This window comes from Grus americana, chromosome 7, assembly GCF_028858705.1.
Source record: "Grus americana isolate bGruAme1 chromosome 7, bGruAme1.mat, whole genome shotgun sequence".
Lineage (NCBI taxonomy): Eukaryota > Metazoa > Chordata > Aves > Gruiformes > Gruidae > Grus > Grus americana.
Window position 1 is genome coordinate 2,162,350 of NC_072858.1, and position 19,388 is coordinate 2,181,737.

Sequence of the window (19,388 nt, forward strand, 5' to 3'; positions counted from 1 at the left end):
GTTAAATTTTACATTAAGAGCACATTGCAACATGGTATGCAAATATTCCTATGCAAATCTAAAGCCACCGGAAGATAAATGTGTTATATTTTTAACCAGTTAACTATGACTGTGAAGTATGGTGCAAGATATTCAGTAGTTTCATTTTATATCTTTCTTGTAAATAATGCATAAAGTATGTAGATGTTGTCAAAATATGATTAAGCTATTAGCTTTATAGTTTTCATAGTTAAGAATGTGTTCAGCATGTAGCTCATAATAACTCATTTCTAAACGCAGACACCATTATAAAATATTTCTTGTTCAAGTGAATGTTATCATGTGACATAATGATTTTGCTTAAAACCAAGTTAAATGAGGAGTAAAATTAAACAATATTGCATGAATTGTGTTTGACTAATTTTGTGTCACATTATATTAGCCAAGCTTTCAAAATATGTGTTAATGACAAATAGTGTAAGCCCCTAACATACTTTATATGTCTGTAAAATCACCCTTAAGTCATTAGCTTTTAAAGGTTCATTTTGTTTGCAGTTTTTGTAGCCACTGGCTTTTTAGTGATTACTTTTGTCTATGAAACTAGACATGATTAAAAAAGAGATATTTTACATAAGTCTTTGGGACTTATTGCCATATTATGGGGGCATACTGTGTGCATTAAAACAATGTCTAATAATTGATGAGCTCTACAGTTTTGAGGTAAACATAGTTAAGAGTGAATTTTAATGTTGACGTCGTATTTACATAAGAACTACACCGAGCTTTTAATCAACAGTTTGCTTCTTTTATGTCTGGGTTTATCCGTTCCCTGCTACAAAAATCTTTCATACCAAATGCAATGAAAGCCTTACAGATCACCATATTTAAAAAAAAGCCCAAATTTTCTTCAATAAGACAACTGCCTCCTTTTGACATGCCGTAAGCGCTGCCAGAGTTTGGCAGTGTGGACTTGCAGCCTTCACAGCACGCGTGGAAAATCTTCTTCAGACTTATTGTCACTGGAGCAAGTCTGTATATAAAGGGGTCATGGTGCTGAACCAGAGCAAAAAGTTGCACTAGTTCCTTTTCTGGATGGGCATTAAGGCTTGTCTGATCTTGCACACTTATTTAACCATTTTATTGAAATTGTCTGTTTTTTCTCCCTCTTGCTCTGTCTTGCTGCTGTGAGGATTGGAAATAGAGAGGAAAGGTGGGTGTCCAGCCGGGCTCCGTGTCTCATCGCGGGGATTTCAGAGATGTTCTGCCCTGTCACCGGTCACTCAGAAACACAGAGTGGTTTTTCTGCATGAGACCAAGGCCAGGCAGGAATAATACTAGCTCTTGAGTCTTTCCTCAGAGGGGAAAAAAAAGACTTTTTATGTGGTGATCTCTTGCTATATATGTTTAGCTATTAAAAACAAGGAAAAAAACCCTCCCGATGGGCTAGGGCGATGCTCAGTAATGCCAAATGGCTGGGTGGGAGGTAAAGGCAACATGCCAAGGAGGGTGGAAAGGTGCAGAGAGAAGGCAATGTGGTGTTTTTTAGTGTTTCAATGCTCAACTTCTTTGATAAAATCTTCATTCTGCCCACCCTACCCTTGTGCCTTAGAAAGCTACAGCTTTATCTCAAGAATTTTCCCTCTGGACACTTGTCAGAACAAAGAGTATGGACTTTGCATATCATTTATCCTCTTGTATATAAGGAGCTTGTCACATCTTAATGTTGAACCTCACCAGAGAGCAGACCTCTCGAGCACTCGGCGCTCTGCTTTGCATTTGGGTGGGAAAAGCGGATCTGTGGTGCCTCTCCGGCTCCTGCCTGCCTCTCCCGGCTGGTCTGCCCGCCTCCGCCACACAACACGTGCCAGCAGCTCCATGGCAGGGAAGGGAGGCAATAACAACCTGGGAGAGGTGCTGGGCAGGGTGACAGACAAGGGAAACCCTGGGAAAGACTGGGGTCTTCTGGAAATCACTTCTGAGGTGGCTGAATTCCTTTATTCACTTCTTTTATCAAACTTCTGATATGCTCTTGTAGTATTTCCGTGAAATAAAAATTGCTCGTAAGGACTCCACTTTGGCAACTCAAGAATGATATTGAAATTATGATATTTCTACACATCCTTCTATAAAAAAAGGAAAAAAAACCCAAACCAACAAGTTACATTCTGTAATTACCCTTCTGATATATTTTCAGGGTTTGAACTCAAAGCCTTCAGAATAATGACCTGGCCTTCTTTTGCTTTGTGAAAGAAAGAGTATATTGTCACCTGGGAGAGGTCTCCATGCACCAGGTGACAGGGAGGATCTGTCTCACGTGTTTGGGTCCTGGATGAAGACGGAGGGCATCAGCTCCCACAGCTGAGCCTGGACCAGCTCCTGCAACTCTGCTGGGTCCAGGCCACTCACCTGGGGTCGGGATCCCAGTCTACCATCCCAGTTACCCAAGAGCTGGACAAAGAGGTGTCCCATGAAGTGCCCAAGAGTTGGGACGTTAAATTCTCAATGCTCTTTTAGTTTCTAAAAATAAAGATCCCAACAAAGATCTTTTACATTGGAAGGTATTGAACAATTCTGACATAGTGATCACTGAGGAAAGGAGATCCTCTCAGCCATTAGGGCTATCAAAACCTTTAGCTTAAGTTAGTTCTTTACCCACGGGACTGCTTTCATGCATTGCACTTGGCCAGTTAAATCCTTTGCATGCCAAAATATTTAATAACAGCTGTGGGACCAGGGCTGTTCTCAGGTACTGAGTTTACAACACGTGGGAATGGCTGGGCCTTGGCTTCTGCTTCAGGGAAAATGGTGGCAATGTTTTCCTCTTGCCTGTGTGATGCCCTGCACATATGCAAAGGATGCCAACGTATATACTCCACTGTTCTGTGTTAAAGGTAGGTGATAGGAGTGTATCTGTGGGATAGAAGAACTATGCAGCTTGTTTAAGGTACAGCAGAACCAGTTGTCCTCTGTAGTTTCTGGATGGCAAGAAAACCTGTTACACCAACCCCAGCAGCTGAAGCTTAAATTTTATATTGTGTTATAAAAATGTCTTATTTGAGGAAAGTCTCTTTTTGTGCATGTCTCAGTATCTCTGCAAGGTCTTTTCACAGAGCTGAAGCTGAGCTCACGTAGACTAAAGGCTCTGTGAGTCCCCATGCTCTGGTAACATCAGGACATCTGCCCACTTATCTCACTCTGTTTACTTAAGAAGTTCATCTAGTTCCCCTCTGAGTATGAATGGATTTGCAAAGCCAAAGGTGGAGTGTATTAAATAGAGCAATAGCACACTGTCTTGTTCTGGAAGATATTGCAGCATTACAGCCAGCTAGCTACAGCTCTCCAACTCTGGAGTCCACGGTCACTTGTATGCAGTGGCCTGCAAGGTGGACTTCAGAGTATGCAGGTGTATCCCATACCTCAGTGTTCAACACTACTTATTTCCAAATTATTTGCTCTTTCAGTAACTGTCCTGTGTGTTTTGCTGCTGTTATCCACAGAAGTGGAAGACAAGAGAACTGCACTAAAAAGTCAAAGGAAAGCAAGCGATCCCCATCAGGTATCTGGTCGTCTCACTGGGCTGGTGTATCTTGAAAGCACAGGTGGCCAGTTTGGATCAGCCTGGTTTAGGCACATCTCTTCAGATACATCCCCCAACCCCTAACTGCTGCAAGGAGAGGTGATTTCATTCCCAACAGCCCAAAGTGTGGTTTGGCAGGGTGCCCCAGTAATAAAGCAGTGGGCTTGTACTCTGGAGGGCTGGTTTAATTGTCACCTTTGAATGACTCAGGGTAGAAGACACCTACGATCTGTATCTCATTTTCCCATTGAGGATATGGATCTACAAGATGCTATAAGACCTGCTGTGTACACATCCTATGTGAAAACTATTCTCAGCTTTAATTTTGGGGAATATAATAGCTATCTCAAATTTATAATTGCTAAAATTAAATAAATTGTAAATTAAATTGAAATAATAGAACATAAACATCTTCTATTCAAAAGATACAGAAGTCCTACACTACAAACAGTCCCTAGAAGAGTTCTTGTGAATATTCATCTGTGGTAAAGTTGGTGTCAGTTTTTTTGAAGGATTAGAGCCAAATTCAGTCGCTGTTCTGCACGGAACGATACCACCATTGCCAGGTGGAGGCATGGGTCTTGAGCATTCGCAGAGACGACGGCTTTGGGAAGCGGGACCTGGTGGGCTGTGTGTCAGTGCCAGCAGGGACTGGTAGAATAAGGCAGAGGCCAGACATTTCAGTTTTATTTGTTTTTCCAGACTTTTTACGACGTAAAATACATTCTGAATATTGGGGTTTTTTGAAAGGATATGCAAGAACCGTTATGATTCCTTCATTTTGCTAATTTTCAAATTTCACTTAGAAGTTCAGTGGGCTTTCTGGCAACTTTCAGAAAAGAAAGGCTGTCAAGGAGGATGTTGAACACCAGAATGGTTGGAGATGGTCCTGATCATATTAGCTAAAACTCTGCTGACTCCTGATTAATACTCTGGGTTCAATCTATCATGATGCAATGATGGGTCTGCCACAGTATTACACAGAGCTGATTGAACTGGTGATTTCCATAGCTATTTCTGGAAGATCAGCAGAAGAAAAACAAAGCAGGTGAAATGGATAGCTAGCAGTGAAGCTGTTTAAATATTTATAAAACAGTTAGCTGAGATTCAAAATCCATTTAACATATCCAAATTTGATACAATAAGATGAATAATTGCTCTTCCATAATGCCATTCCATTTATTTATTTATTCTTTAAAACTGTAGTACCACTTTCTCTATGACTTGAAGAACGATTTTGAAAGTAATATATTGTCCTTGGATCAAACTCTGAATGATCATAAAATGTCAATCTGGAATAATGCCATTTTTATGAAAAGAGTTGTTGATTTACTTTGCCGTGTTGAGAACTGAATTTGGAAAAGAAGAGAAGAGAAGAGAAGAGAAGAGAAGAGAAGAGAAGAGAAAAGAGAAAGAAAAGAAAACTCTTATTTGCCCAAAAGAGTTTGTTTCAAGGAAAAAAAAAAAAAAAAGTATTTTATTTCCAGACTGGAAAATCACAGTATTATAACAACAGAAAAATTTCATAAATTAATCTAGAAGTAGCCTTTAAAATTAAAATAAAAATTGTCCCTTTTTTAGAATGCAAGAGTTACATCTGAAAGAAAATATTTAATGTTTTAAATTCAACAGTGTTCCCCAGACCCTCTAGTACAGCCCAGTGTATGCTTAGAAAGAGCTACTTCATCTATTTAATTAAGAGAAACTACTATCAAAGCAGATTTCGCATTTAAAATTCGTGTTTAAACTTCTCACAGATTAAGTGAGCTTAAACAGTTGCTATTCCTGACTTTAACAGCATTATAAAATACATTAGAGATTGAGAGGATAAAATTCTGCCATGTTAGGTTATAACCTAACTGCTATTTGCAGTTGTAAGGACTACTAATGGCGCAGGGACAAGATTTATTATAGTAAAGACATCCTGCTTAACATTACCCTTGTCATTCCATTAATAATGACTGCTTATGAGCCATCTCGTTGGCATCTTTGTTGTCCTGAAAACTTAAAACTCGCAGCACAATTCTTTACGATGTGCTACATTGCCCCCTCTGGGTATTCCTGACCATTATCCCATTTGGTTATATTCAAAACTGCTGCCTCCTGAGAGAGCATTAGGGCTGACCTTTAACCCTGCAATATTCTTGGTTCAAATGGCGTAATAACATGTAGTGAATATTTACAAGCATACTTATACTATAATAGAGTACTGCTGTGAACATTAGCACATATTTTCTGCTCAATCAGGCTTTGATGTAGAGCTTGGCTTGTACCCTGGAGAAAATGCAGTCCCCAATAAGCTCTGCTAGTGAAACACCCTTGAACCTAAACAGCTTACACAACGTAAACTGCCGCGATGCAGATTAGCAGGCAAACATATACATTCGCAACGCCGCCGGTCCCAGCAGCGTGCTGCCGTGCTGCATAATGTCTGCGAGAGAAACGCGCAGGGGGAGGCGCAGCCCGTCGCGCAGTACCTGGGATTTTACACGGATCGAGAACAGGTGATCTTATCCGTGGAAAGAAAATTAAAAGCAGGAAGCCGTAATGCAAGAGGTGCAGCCTTTCCCCTCTCCTATCTGCTTTCCGAGCAGTTGTGGGGGCAACTGCCTCTCACGCCACTGACTTTCCGCTCCTCTCTCCGTCCCTGCCCGCGACATCCTTACGCGGCTCTCCCTTTCCTTGCCGTCATCCCAGGCGCCTGCCGCGCGTTTTCTGAGGTGACGTCAGAGAGCCCTGGCAGCAGCCGTACGAACCGTGCTTGCTTGACCCACCGCCTCTCGCTGCACGTCCTGCTCTGGCGGTGCTGGCCGTGCCATGCCGGGACACGTCACGGGAATCCCTCTGCTCTTGACCTCCCTACCTTCTCTTCCCCCCCACCCCCCAAGTGACAAAGCTTAAAAGCCTTGTAGGAAGTGGTGGCAGATGATAATTTCACAAGTATCATGGGAATTGCACACCAGGGCCCCTTTAGGTTTATGGGTGAACATCTCCACTCTTCTCAATGGGGGAGACCTTTGGCTGCCACGTGGCTTCACACAATGTTGTCCTCTGTCTGCAACTGGCGTCCTTCCCCACCCCACTCCTGGCCTCCCCTGATGACCATGGAGCTATCCTCTCCAGCCCGGCTGTGCTTTCCCCACACACCCAAAATATCCCTGAAGTCTCTTCCTCGCCACCTCTCCCCCTGGCCAGCCCCTCGCTCCCCTGGCTCCCCAGCGTTACCTGCTCCGTCCTGCCCCCCATCTCAGCACACCCCTTCTTTTACCATCCCTTACTGACTGGAAATGATGGGGTGTCCACAGGTGCTCGCTGCCCGAAACCATCAGGCATTTCCAAGGGATGCACATCACTTTGGCACGATACACAGATGAAATTTAGGACACAAGAAAGGTCTATCTCAGCCAGGTTAATAGCTTTAATATTCATTTGGGTGTCGATTTTGCTAAGTTTGTTCCCCTTGACTGCTGTTTTCTCCTTCCTTGAGAACAAAGCTATTATTCCTTAAGTGTCATTAAATTCACTTTTGCTCTGTTCTGCCTCTGTTACCTTTTCCTGTAAAGTGCCCAGTGAAAGAGTGGAGCTTTGATTGATCCTGTACCCAAACCTGCTCGTGCACATTTTCTGATTTTCAGGGCTCGGAGGAGAAAGGGTCACTTTGTAGTTTTGTTGGTTATGAGTGTGTGGTTAATCTGCTTAGGTAAGGGTCCAACACAGAGGTAACACGAGCTTTTGAAAGAAGAGTCTCTTGTGGTTGTGTAAAACTTTGACTTGGCAATATCTGTCTGTCTTCAGCCAAAGATAGAATAAACCTTCCTTATTTTCTTGGTGTAACTTATAAACCTGTTACAGTTTTTGCATTAAAATTTTCCTATACAAAGGACATGTCCATTTTTGATATTTTATTCATAAGATCCCTCAAGGTGTCATTGAAATTCTTGCAGTCTTTCATCAGCGTGATCCACTCTTGGAGAGTACACCTGCACAATAGATGAAATGGTTGTCCTCGGAGAATAATGGCAGCCATCCTGATATTAATTTGGTTCCAAGTAATTATCAAGTTCATATCTTTCAGTTTGCTGGGGAACTTTTTCTTCCTTTTGATATTTTTTTTTTTTCCTCTAAATAGAGATAGCAGGGCTTGTTAGTGCTGCTCCAGACCCTCCGTACAAACTGGTCCTCTTCGCTAGGACTTCAATTCAGGTTGGTAAATTTAACCATGACAGACTGCTGTACAGCTCTCTGTCTTGTCCTGAAATTATTATTATATGGTGTGTGAAGATCAATAACGTGCCACACAAAATTCGTACCTGATAGGTCTAGGAACGCTCTAGGAAAATAAGACGCCTTATATCAGTTGTATGCTGGTGTTGCTCTATCGACTACACCCCTGTGGACACAAGTGGAGAACCGGGTACGAGTCTGCACTGTTCTTCTTCCTGACCATTTAGATAGTTTTTTTCTAAAATAACGTTGAAAAATGCAGTCAGCATATGCCCACAAACCTAGCTGGCAATACGAACAGCATCTCTGCTGGGACAAATCCCTCGCTCTGTCCTGCACAGCCACGTGAGCAAGCCGTTGCTCCAGCGAGGCATGGTCCTCGCGATGGTGGAGGAACAACTCAGAACCTCAGAAGTCAATCCTGAGAAGCCGCTTCAGTGGTTAATATTTTCAAACTTACTGTGAGGCATCTGCATTTTAGTGCTCATACAGAGGAGGCACTCCTCGATCCATCCCATGGCAAGCACAGCTCGGGCAGGGCAGCTCCATACTTGGTGTGTATTTTCTTAATACGTGTGTAATTATATGCATATATGTGTATTCAATATGTATGTATACATACCTTTATATTAAGAAACAGTAATAAGCCACGAGATGGCAAGACCAGCAGTATTTCTATACATGAATTCTCAAGCCCCTTTTTAAAGATGCTGTCATACAGCGGGGGGACCTCAGCGCGTCCCAAGGGACTCTTTCAGCGCCAACAAAAATCATGAGCCTTTTGAAGAGTCGAAGAAGTCCTTAAACCCAATTAAAGCCTTGGGCCACAAGGCCTGAAGGGCACGGAGGAGTGCAAAGCCCGCGCCCGGGGAGGACCAGCCCCGGCAGCGCGTGTTGGTGTCTCTCCGAGTCAGCCCGTCCCCTTGCACGCCTGTGCAAGATGTTTGTTTGAACGTCTCTGCCTGTGATGGTTAAGACAGAAGAGTTGTGTCTCTGCTTGGACACATACAGTTTAAGCAGATGTTATCTGAAAAATTTTCTTTTTAAATTTTTTATTATTATTTGGGAAAACTTGCCTATGGGTATCGCTGCAGCGCAGGGGTCTGGGCAGGGAGGAGCCCAGCGGCTTTCTCCAGATTGTCAGGGGTTTCTCCTTCTTTCCCCTGGCTGTTGCCAACCAATTTGTATTTTGAAGGAAGCCTGCAAGGAATTTTGTGTTTTCTTCAATTCTTTCAGTTTATTTCTGTTCACACAGCTCTCCTTTTTCCCCCCATTGGCAGTAAATCCTTAGGCTGAGCCATCCATTTATTACCAGTTGGCAGTTGTTCAGTCTTCCAGTCTACAGTGATCTGTTTTTAGCTGCCAATAGTGCAGCATTAACAAATCTGTTGTGATATTTATCTGTGGCAGTGTCTTTTGTTAAATGAAGAATACAAAGTTTAGGACATACTGTATTGGTATTTTTATTGCATCAGGTAGGGCACTTAAAACTTCCCTACAATATTTTTCCAGCACTGGATAACATCTCTAGCACTCTGTGCATCCTATGATGCAGTTTTCTCCTATATATTTTTCAGATGCTGCTTCCTGAAAAAGGCAGGTTTGATGGGAATACTGTTTGGGGTTTTCTCTTGGTGATTTAGTAGAGAAATCTCAACATCATGGAAAACAGTGAATAACTTATTGAGCTGATTTTTTAAAAATTTTTCTTATGTGTAATTATCTGCACTTTTCCATGGAAAAGTGTTTTGCACCCCTGTAGATCCCAGCACCTCGGGCTGACAGCCCAGTGCTCGCTGAGCCGGGCTGCGGGCTGCATGTGCACCGGCAAAAATAAAAGGCCCCACTTTTTCCTATTTATTTATTTACTTATTCATTTATTTTTAAGGGTTGGAGAATGGTGTGGGTTAGAAATTGCATTAGCATAAGGAAGGACTCATTTGATAATTGTGTCTTACACTCCTTTTTTTGCAGAATGTCGGTGGCTTTAATTAACCAGACTGCAGATGGATTGGGTAAAAGATACATTTCACAACGCATCTACATCTTTCTCAGTCATCATATACTTAAATTGCAAATTCTCATGAACTGTAACCCAGTGTCTTATGGCTCTTGATTCTACATTTCCCTACAGATCTTCTGTCTTCAATCGTGTCAGAGCTGGAGGATGTGACTGTTAGTAAAAGGTATAGCTATATTAAACTGCAGAAAACCCCCTACGCTGAAATGACATTAAGGGTCTGATTTAAGACCACCAAGGCAGAAAACTGAGGAAGAAGAACCTCTGTAGATATTGCACTCCTGTGTGTGCAGACGTTGCGTCCCGCGTTTGGACCAGCATGCGGTATTTGCGTGCACACCTTGCGGCGAGGCGATGCAGGTGCCTAATCACTCGCCATCTGTGATGCAAACCTCGAGGCCTCGTTAGCCGACGTCGGAGCAGGCACAAAGTTTGTGAGGATGCTCGGCAGCAGTTACTGTGGGGGTCCCTCAGCCTGGCGCACCAAAGTTTATCAACCAACCAAAACCTCATTCTCCTTCTTTCCCCCCATGACTGTTCCTGCAGAAATCTGCCCAAATTCGAATTACTGACAGAAAGGCCATTTTTCTGCCAAGTTTTAAATCCTGCTTTCCGCTCTGGAAACTTTGTCATTGAGCAGCTTCAGCAAACTCCTGGTCCAGAGGTGGCTGGAGCTGCGCCGTGGCGGAGGCAGCCCCGCTGTGCCGTTCCGATACGGCTTCGCGCGCCCGTCGCCGGTTCCTGGCAAGCCGGGAGCCATCCTGATTGGAAACTCCACTGATCGATGAAAAAGGCAAAACCTCCAATAAATTCAGCCTGTCAAAGGCATGATCGTGAAAAGAGGTTTTTCAGTCTGAGATGAGGTTTGGCAAATTTATAAGCATCTGGGAAGAGGGTTGTGGATGAGGGAATTTAAGTCGCTGTTAACATTGGTCTATACTGTACTATGACTTTACATGCGTAATTTTAATTTCCAGAAACAGGATTTGATGCCAAGTGCTTTATAGTCAGTGGAATGACTTCCAACAAACTTGAGTAAGCTTGGTATCAGGCCTGCAATGACAAAACCCAGATTGAACATGTTTTTGTGCACTTAAAATTAAAGATACCTTCTTTTTGACATTTCAGCGCTCTTTTTCTTCCTCCTCTAGTGGGTTGTTCTTTTTTTTTTAAACACATCCAAAAACCCTCACATTTTCTCAAAATCCTGTGTTTAAAAACCTGGAAAGCACAAGCCTGAAACCCTTTCGCTGGAGGATGGGTTTCAGTGCAGATGTCGCACGGGCACCTTGCCCTCTTGGGATTTTCCTTACGCCGATGTTGCTAATATTTGCGAGAGGCTGTTGCTATAGCACAGACCTTTCGGTGGATTTAATGACCTGCATTACTTTGCACTAAATACTTTTACTAATCTCCCACTTTTAAAAATTGCTTTAAAAGTTTTGTTGGAGCAAGGGTCTTAGTTGAGTACTCTGTTGCCATAGGTAATTTTTTTTTTTTGAAGATTCACATCATCTCAGTGAAACAGTATTTCTTCTTCATCTTGGGAGCGTCACAGCCGATGGTACTTTGCTAAATATACTGAGGTTTAAAAATCACCCGAAGGCTGGTGGCTCTGAAATCCCTGGAGGGCAGGGGAAGGGGGCTGTGGGGTGCACTGGTGCCTCTGCACCCCTGGGAACAGGTTACCTTCTGCATGATGAAGATTTGGGGTGGTGCGTGTGCCTTCAGCCCAGGTCACGGCTGCTGGGTGACGGGAAGGGGGTCGCTTTGCCCTGGGCCCTTTGGAGGTGTGTGCTGGAGTGTGGGATGGGGTCAGGTCCTTTCACCTCTAACGGGTTCCAGCTTAGTTAAGATTTTTTTTTACTTCTTTTTTTTTTGTCCCTGATGCCTTTTTTCTTCAGAAATGTAACTGTTTATAATCAGTTTAATGCAGATGAAACCATTACTTTTTCATTCTTCAGAAACTCTTTATGCTTCTTAATTAAAGCCTTTGTCTGAACACAAAATAATTAATACGTAAAATGAAGCACAGGGAAAGAATTGACTGTGAAACTAGTCACTCAGTTGTATATTTAAACAATATTTAATCATTAGAGTAACACAGTGCTTGCACTTTTGGAAAGAAAACAAGCCTTATACTTCATGTTTATTTAACACTTTGACTAGTTCATTCTTGGAGGTATGAAATGAGGCTTATAGAGTGCCAGAGCAGTAAATCATATGTTCTGAAAATTACTGGGTCTTAAACAGTAGTGTCATTTTAAACCTAAACAGTTCAGTGGTGCACCAGCATATAAAACTGACCTCTTATAACAACATCTAGTGTTTACACTGAAAGGCAAGTAAAGGAAATAAAAACAAGGCATAAAATATGGTGTAGTAAGGATGTCATTTACTTGTGTTTCTGCCTCTATTCTGGATACTGATGGGTGTGATAACTTTCATACAGCTAATGCATTAAAGACAGTATATGCAAAAAATGCCACGGATATGCATATATGTGCATATACCAGCTGTGTATAGACCAAAACTTGGGCAGCATCTGACACCCAAGCACTATCCGTTGGTGTTTGCTCAGATTTATGAAACACATTTGATTTGGCAACCTGCTTGCTTACTTTATAATAGCTTTTTTTTTTTTTTTTTTTTAATCCAGTGTTCTAATGAAAGAGTTTATTGTCAGGAATATTTGTTGGAAGAAAAACGAATTCAAAGCAAATATTCAGTTTCTTTTGTGGAGAGTGAATGCTGAATGTTTGAATTTGTAGGTGTGATTAGCTTACACTTTGCTTACAAGCCCAAAGGCGCTGGTTCACGATAGGTTGCACACAGGTTTTCCAGCTACATACTTGGATTCTGATACAGACTAACCACGGAGTTTGGCTCAAAAGCAATCATTTTTTGCCAAAACTGTTCATTGACATTATTTACCAAGTCATACTTCAGAGAGGAGGGGCCAGATAAGATTTTCTGTAGCGTGTAGGTGAATATTTGCAGCGAAAACCCGGAGACTCCCCTCGCCCTGAAACACCGGTCGTCCCTGTGGTTTGGTGGCACAATACATTTCAAATCACTTCTCTGGGTCTGGCCCGCTTCAGAACTGGTACAGGTTTCTTACCCAGTCCCGGAGGAGTGTGCGATGTCGTTCGTTCTCCTAATTGGATAAATGCTGGCTTACAGCGGTGAAGCAGCAAAAGCACCTTCCCAGCTGCCAGCCAGCCCTCGCGCTGCTCACGGACCACGCTGCCCACGGGTGCCCCTCCGGCCGGTCGCGCTTGTGGCCCCGTGATGGGTGCTGGTGGGCAGAAATGCGCCGCCGCCGCTCTTCCCAGCACAGTTATGAGTAAGAGCTGTAGAGATTTTTGGTTTTGTGGGGGTTGGGTTTTTTGGGGGGGGGTTTGGGGGTGGGTTTTTTTGTTTGGTTGGATTTTTAAGAGGAGGATACATTTCTGAGCTCTCAGGACATATATTAGTCACGTGCAGTGTTAATACAGGATGGTATTGATACTGATATTGATACTGATATTGCTTTGCACTTTGATTCTGCGATGCGTCTTAGGTAAAAATCATATTGGTTTTAAGGCTATGGACTGCTGGATTAAGCGTCTCAGAAGCTGGTGACCAAAGGTGAAATTTTTGCTGAGATGAGACTTCTTTTGAAGTAAAGAAGTCCTCCCTTAAGAAAAGGTAATGATGTTTATTTCCATGCTAACATCAAGTTTGTCTTCAGTGCTTCTGCAAGCACATCGAGGCTAATGAAGAGAAGCAACAGGCTTAAATTTGGAGAGCACCTGGAATGTGCTTTTTATTAGTTTGGCTCCTGAATGAATGGAATATTGAAACTCTAATTATGAGTATTTAAAAAATGTGATCCTTCAATTAACTGTATCAGTTGTGTTTGTGAACTATCGAGAACCTGCATTATTAATGAACACACAAGGTTAATATTAGTTTATTTATCATTTGGAATATGACTTTTGAGTTAATCATACAAGTCATGCCACATTCAATTTTGATTAATGCATGAAGTTCACACAGGCTTTGTTAAACAAATATTTATTATGTGTGATGTATTATAAAGTAATAAAGCATTTTTTTCTCCATCTCAGGTCCTACATATAAATGTCTTCCAATATGTTGAAAACTTTAACATGCAAGCTAACATCCTCTTGTTTATAAGGAAATTGAATAAATCATGAGAGTCCCCTGTGTGATTTTTATAGAATAAATTCAGATATAATGCCCCTTGCATAGAGGTGGTTGCGGTGTGCAATGTCTTGCAAAGTGGTCTGCACACACCATATGGGTTTTCACGAGCAGGTTGGCTTGTGGGATAGCTGCTATAACTCATCTTGCTTCTACTTCCACTCAGTTTCAGCACAGTTGGAGAATGGGGCTACAGTTTAGTGATATACGCGTTGCAGAATTGGAATTAGTGTTCAAATTTTGAACTAAAAAAGGTATGAAGTGTTTCTTACTTATGACTTCCTCCGTAGTTAGTGTCAGAAGCCTCAGCTCCCCACGACGAGGGACATGCTGATGTCACCTCGCCGCCTCCAGCCCCCTGTCACTTGAGTTTGTCCAAACCTTGCCCCATCGTGCCGTGCAGGCATGCTTTAATGTGCAACACCATTTGTATTATTGCCAAATTATTCAAAATATTTCCACAACTTGGTAATGCTGAAATACTGTTTTGTGAAGTCTTATGTTTGTCTTTGTTCACGCGCACGAGCTCCAGGCTTGTGAAGGCAACGGCAGGGTCTTCAAGCAGATCTTTGCCAATGGATCCTATTTTGAATGGAAGAAGTATTTCTGATGTGAATAAAAAAGCTTATGTGCCATTCAATTTTTATGAAACACAGTACTGTCGGTCACAAGTCTTTAAAAATGAAGAGTGAAATCTGGTATTATTAAGAAGAGTAAGTACTCTTAATCTGTTTTTTGGTTCTGGAAAGAGTTAAGGAATTGATTTAAACCTTAGTAAAAGCTGAGAGCCAGACTTAGCAACTTGGTTCAAGTAGTGTGAGGCTTTAAAAAAACTCCCCAAGACCGAAGATATAAATCCCATGAATTACAACATAGTTAATGAGTTTCTTCTGAAAGACGGATATGTTCTTCTGAATGCCAGTTTTGCCAAGTTTGTGTTGGGCAATAGGTCACATCTTAAAATTATTAGGAGGATTTAAGATTATTTAATTTAGGGGTGAAATATATATTTTATTTAAAAATATGTAATCATAAGGTTACAATATATAATTTATATGTAATTTATTCGGATTTAAACGGTGCTCAGCCCCTCCCTCTATATAGACAAAGCAGGGTCTTGGTTCTCAAAGGCCAGTGGATGATTCAATGATTTTTATTTTTTTTTAATCCTGGCTGTGAAATATTTCATTATTAAAACTAAATTTTTTTGATAAATGATCTGTCAACAATACATGAATTTAACTTTTTTTTTTTTTTTTTTGGTTTGGTCAGTAAAATAAATACTTAGTTAGGCAGCGCCTAACTTAGCAAGGGCTCCAGCGTACTTCAGTGTTCATTCAATTCAGACATGTCTGCTCTAACTAGTTTCAGTGTAGCTGTTACAATTTTCATCCATAATATATGATCAGTTTGTAAGAATTTCCTCTACATGTGAGAAACATATTTAATGCTAACATTCTCAAATTGGTGTTAGTTATAAATAATGCACTAATGGCTGTGAAAGAGCGTAAATTATTCCTTTGTGTTGTACCTGTGAGGTTGTTAGTGCTTCTTTAAAAAACAAACAAAACCTCTTTTGCATGATATTTATTCCCATCTCCTCCATCAAAGGGGTTACAGTCTTTGTACCTTTTTATGTAAATTAAAAATCTTTTAGCCAGTTCTGTGTCAAAAATAAATAGTTGAATGAGCTTGCAGACAACATTTATTTTGTATGTACATTAATGGGCACTTCCATTTTTTCCTGCAGGCTAGAATCCACTTTGAAATTCATGTTTGATAAATTCCCTGGCTTTCCGAGTAATTTAGCTGTCTATAGGGCTGTTGATCCTTTGAGTGTATTGCTGAACCATTGGGACTTGTGCACCACATCTGCATATCCAAGTTCAAATATATACTCAAGATGATTGGTTTAAACTTTAAGTTGTTGATCTTATTCCTGATAGATTTGTTAGATTGTCTCCCGTTTCATTTCTAAAATCTGTGCCTAATCCATAAATACCCCTTCTTAAATATGTCTCCAATAAATTCACTGATTGAGTTAGTCGTTTTGTAAGCACAGAGCTAAATTAATATTCAGCGTAGCCTAATAATCTTAAGACACAATGCTGTCTGATATTGTGTATATGAATGAGAATTGGAGCGGGGCACTGGCAGATCAGACTGCGTCGAGGTACTACTTTCCAAAGTAGCAAGGTTCCCTTTGAAATAATTTTACACCTTCTGAGCATTTGAAAGGGACCAGGTTTTCACTGGGATATGAAATTAGTGCACAAGGGTTTGATTTATCAGCCTTCCTCAGCTTTTCCAAGACTTAGGCTAGTTTAGCTTTACTTTTTCTCTCTATTCAGAGAGCTGATTGAGGCTTTTATTTGCTGTTTGAGCGTTCAGCAAGAGAGGACGATAGAGCAGATGCAACAACCAAATTCACAGCACTTTGAGAGCTTCGGCAAGAAACAGCCGCCTGCAAATTCTAGCCAGACTTATTTCAAATATAAACTGTCCCGAACTGCTGTGCAATGCCCTCTAGACCAAAGGACCTCCTTTCCTGCCATATGTCCTCCTGCTGCGTGCGTATTCTGACCAGGTATGACGTACGCCAGCAATGGGCGAGGGGCTGGGCTGTTGCACAGCAAGGTCATTCCCAAGAGTTGTGTAAACACGGGATATCGCTTTCTCTGGGCAGTTTTCACCTCCTCCTGCTCACCTTATTTTATACGTTGTAGGGACCCTTCATATAAAGAAAGGGGGAATTTAAGAGATGTGCCGTGCATATGGATTAATTAAAAAAATCCTTTTAACCGCAGCCTCAGTCATTCTATTACAAAGCTACTTGTCTGGTTTCCTGCTAGCAGGTACAATCTGGAATGTTCTGCAATGTATGAGAATCATTCGAAAAATTCAAATTTGGAAATATTTTTTATGTTGTTACAGTTTTTAGGGGATTCACATTTATTTTCTTTGTTCCATTTATAAAATTCCTTAACTTGAGTAGACCATACAGGGGTGCTTTTTTTGCTAGAGGTGTTTGGTAGGTTACCAATGTGGGTGTAATAATCTGTTCTGACGCTGACATAATATGAATTGCAATTACACTTTTTTTTTTGTTTCTATTCTTTATAAGGGGATTATTCTAATAATGTACCTTGTGTGGTCTTTCAAGGTAAATTCCAATAAGTTCCTTGTCTTAATTAATAAAACCGATCTGACTAGTAGTACCAAGAGTCAAATTTAGAGTCTCTCGGGCCCTTTTGTGATAGAGAGGAAAAGAGATGCAGTGGGGAGAGTTTTCTTGGTTGTGTGGATTTGGGGTTTTGTTGTTTTATTTTGTTTTAATAGTATGTGAAAACTTATTTCTGATTTTAAATTCTTAACCAGGGTTTAATGAACTGAATTGATTGGCATCAAAAGGATTAGGGAAATACATTTTCTGGTTTTGAAACAAGCGTAGATCTATATACATCCATATATATGTCTCTGCCTTGTCTCATGGAGGTTAACGTTTATCCCCTTAAAAATCTTTTGTATTGTGCTGCCTGTGCGTTTTGTGGTGGAGAAAAATGTGTGCAAGTGCCACAGAAGGGAAGAGTAAAAGTCCTCAATTCTGAAATTAAATTTTTCATTTTACATAAAATCAGGTTTGCTCAGAAGCAGTGCCACGGTGCCACAGTGCCATAGTATTTAACATGATTTACTACTTTGCTCACTTAAATTAACAAATTGGACCATATTTCATCGAGGTAATTAAGCACATCTATAACCTTAATAATGTGACTTTCTCACAGGTGCAGTCCTACTAAAGCCCATCAGCCTACCTTTGTCTTCAAAACTAAGCACATCCAAAGCACTTGCTCAAGCAGATCCTTGCAGCCTGTATCTCCTTATTTCGGGCTAATGGCAGTCCTTTCGTGTCTACTGCTCTGTTTTGTCTTAACAGCGCCAGCAGGTATGTTGATTTGGAGTGATTAGTGGAGCAGTTTATGCCAAAAGTGGTTTTAAATTGGTGATTAAGCCATTAGTCTATTTTAGTCAGTAAAAAAATGGATCCTGCCCATGAAAATTTGCAGACCCAACTTCAACATCCTTTTGCTCCGAGTCAGTGCTTGAGAATCCATGTGATGTGTTTCCGGTGCTTTGCGCTGCCATTTTCTTCTGATTCCTTTCTCTGTTGCATTTAATCTCCTGAAATATTGGACTCCGTGGCTGCTGTGATCTTATTTCTTGGTAAAGAAGATATGGCAGATCTTCATGCTCCAGTGAAAGCCCAGCTCAAGCAGAGGGAATTTCCTGGGTGGAAAGTGGAAGAGCCCAGGTGCTCCTGTGAGAGCGCCATAGGACTTGAAATCATAGAATACAGAATGGTTTGGATTGGAAGGACCTTTAAAGCTCATCATTGAGCAGGGGCATCTTCCACTAGCTGAGGTTGCTCAGAGCCCCGTCCAACCTGGCCTTGAATGTTTCCAGGGTTGGGGCATCTACCACCTCTCTGGGCAACCTGTGCCAGTGCCTCACCACCCTCATCATAAAAAATTTCTTCCTTATATCTAGTCTGAATCTACCATCTTTTAGTTTATAATCACCCCTTGTCCTACTGCAACAGGCCCTACTAAAAAGTCTGTCCCCATCTTTCTTATAAGCCTCTTTTAAATACTTCTGCTTGTTTGCTCTCTTTGTTTTTCCAGTGAAAAAGTTTCCTTACGGAGTGTGTCAAAGGAGTGGAGACGGAGACTTACTGACCACTTCTTCTTTCCAGTATGTGTTTTCTTTGCAGATATTTAACACAAAACATCTTTTGAATTCAGTTTCCACATCCTTGAAGTCACACACAACGGTAATAAGAAAACAGGGGTGGACGTGTGTTGTGTAGGAGTGTGCGCATTCAGCTCGTAAGCCAAGATTTGCTTGTCCCTAAAGCCGTGTTTGCACGTCCCTAAAGCAGGTCTGGGCAGATCTGGAGGCAGCCTGAGGCATTGGGCTTGTCTAACGCTTCGTGAGCTCTACATGGATTTTGCGTGCACGCCCACAAATTTTGGCAATGTCTGGCAGCTGTCTGCAGATGTGTAGGATGCACGGGGGCTGGATGTGCATGTGTTTATGTGCACATCACGTGTGAGTGCTGCTTCACTCCATCGTCACACACTTCCATGGATTTCCTTCTCAATCCTCCTTGATTGTTCAACTGGATAGAGAACATGTCCCTGATTTCCACATCCCTGAATCCTCCTGGGGTCACTCTGATTTAATCTGAGCAGTACCTGTACTTCTTCTGGCCTCTCCCCACTCCGCAGAGCAATTCTGGGCTCTTTTCTTACATTTCAGACATTTTTCTATTGTTCTCCTTTTCCTGTTCATTCTGAACTTCTTCCTCTGGGACTTCAG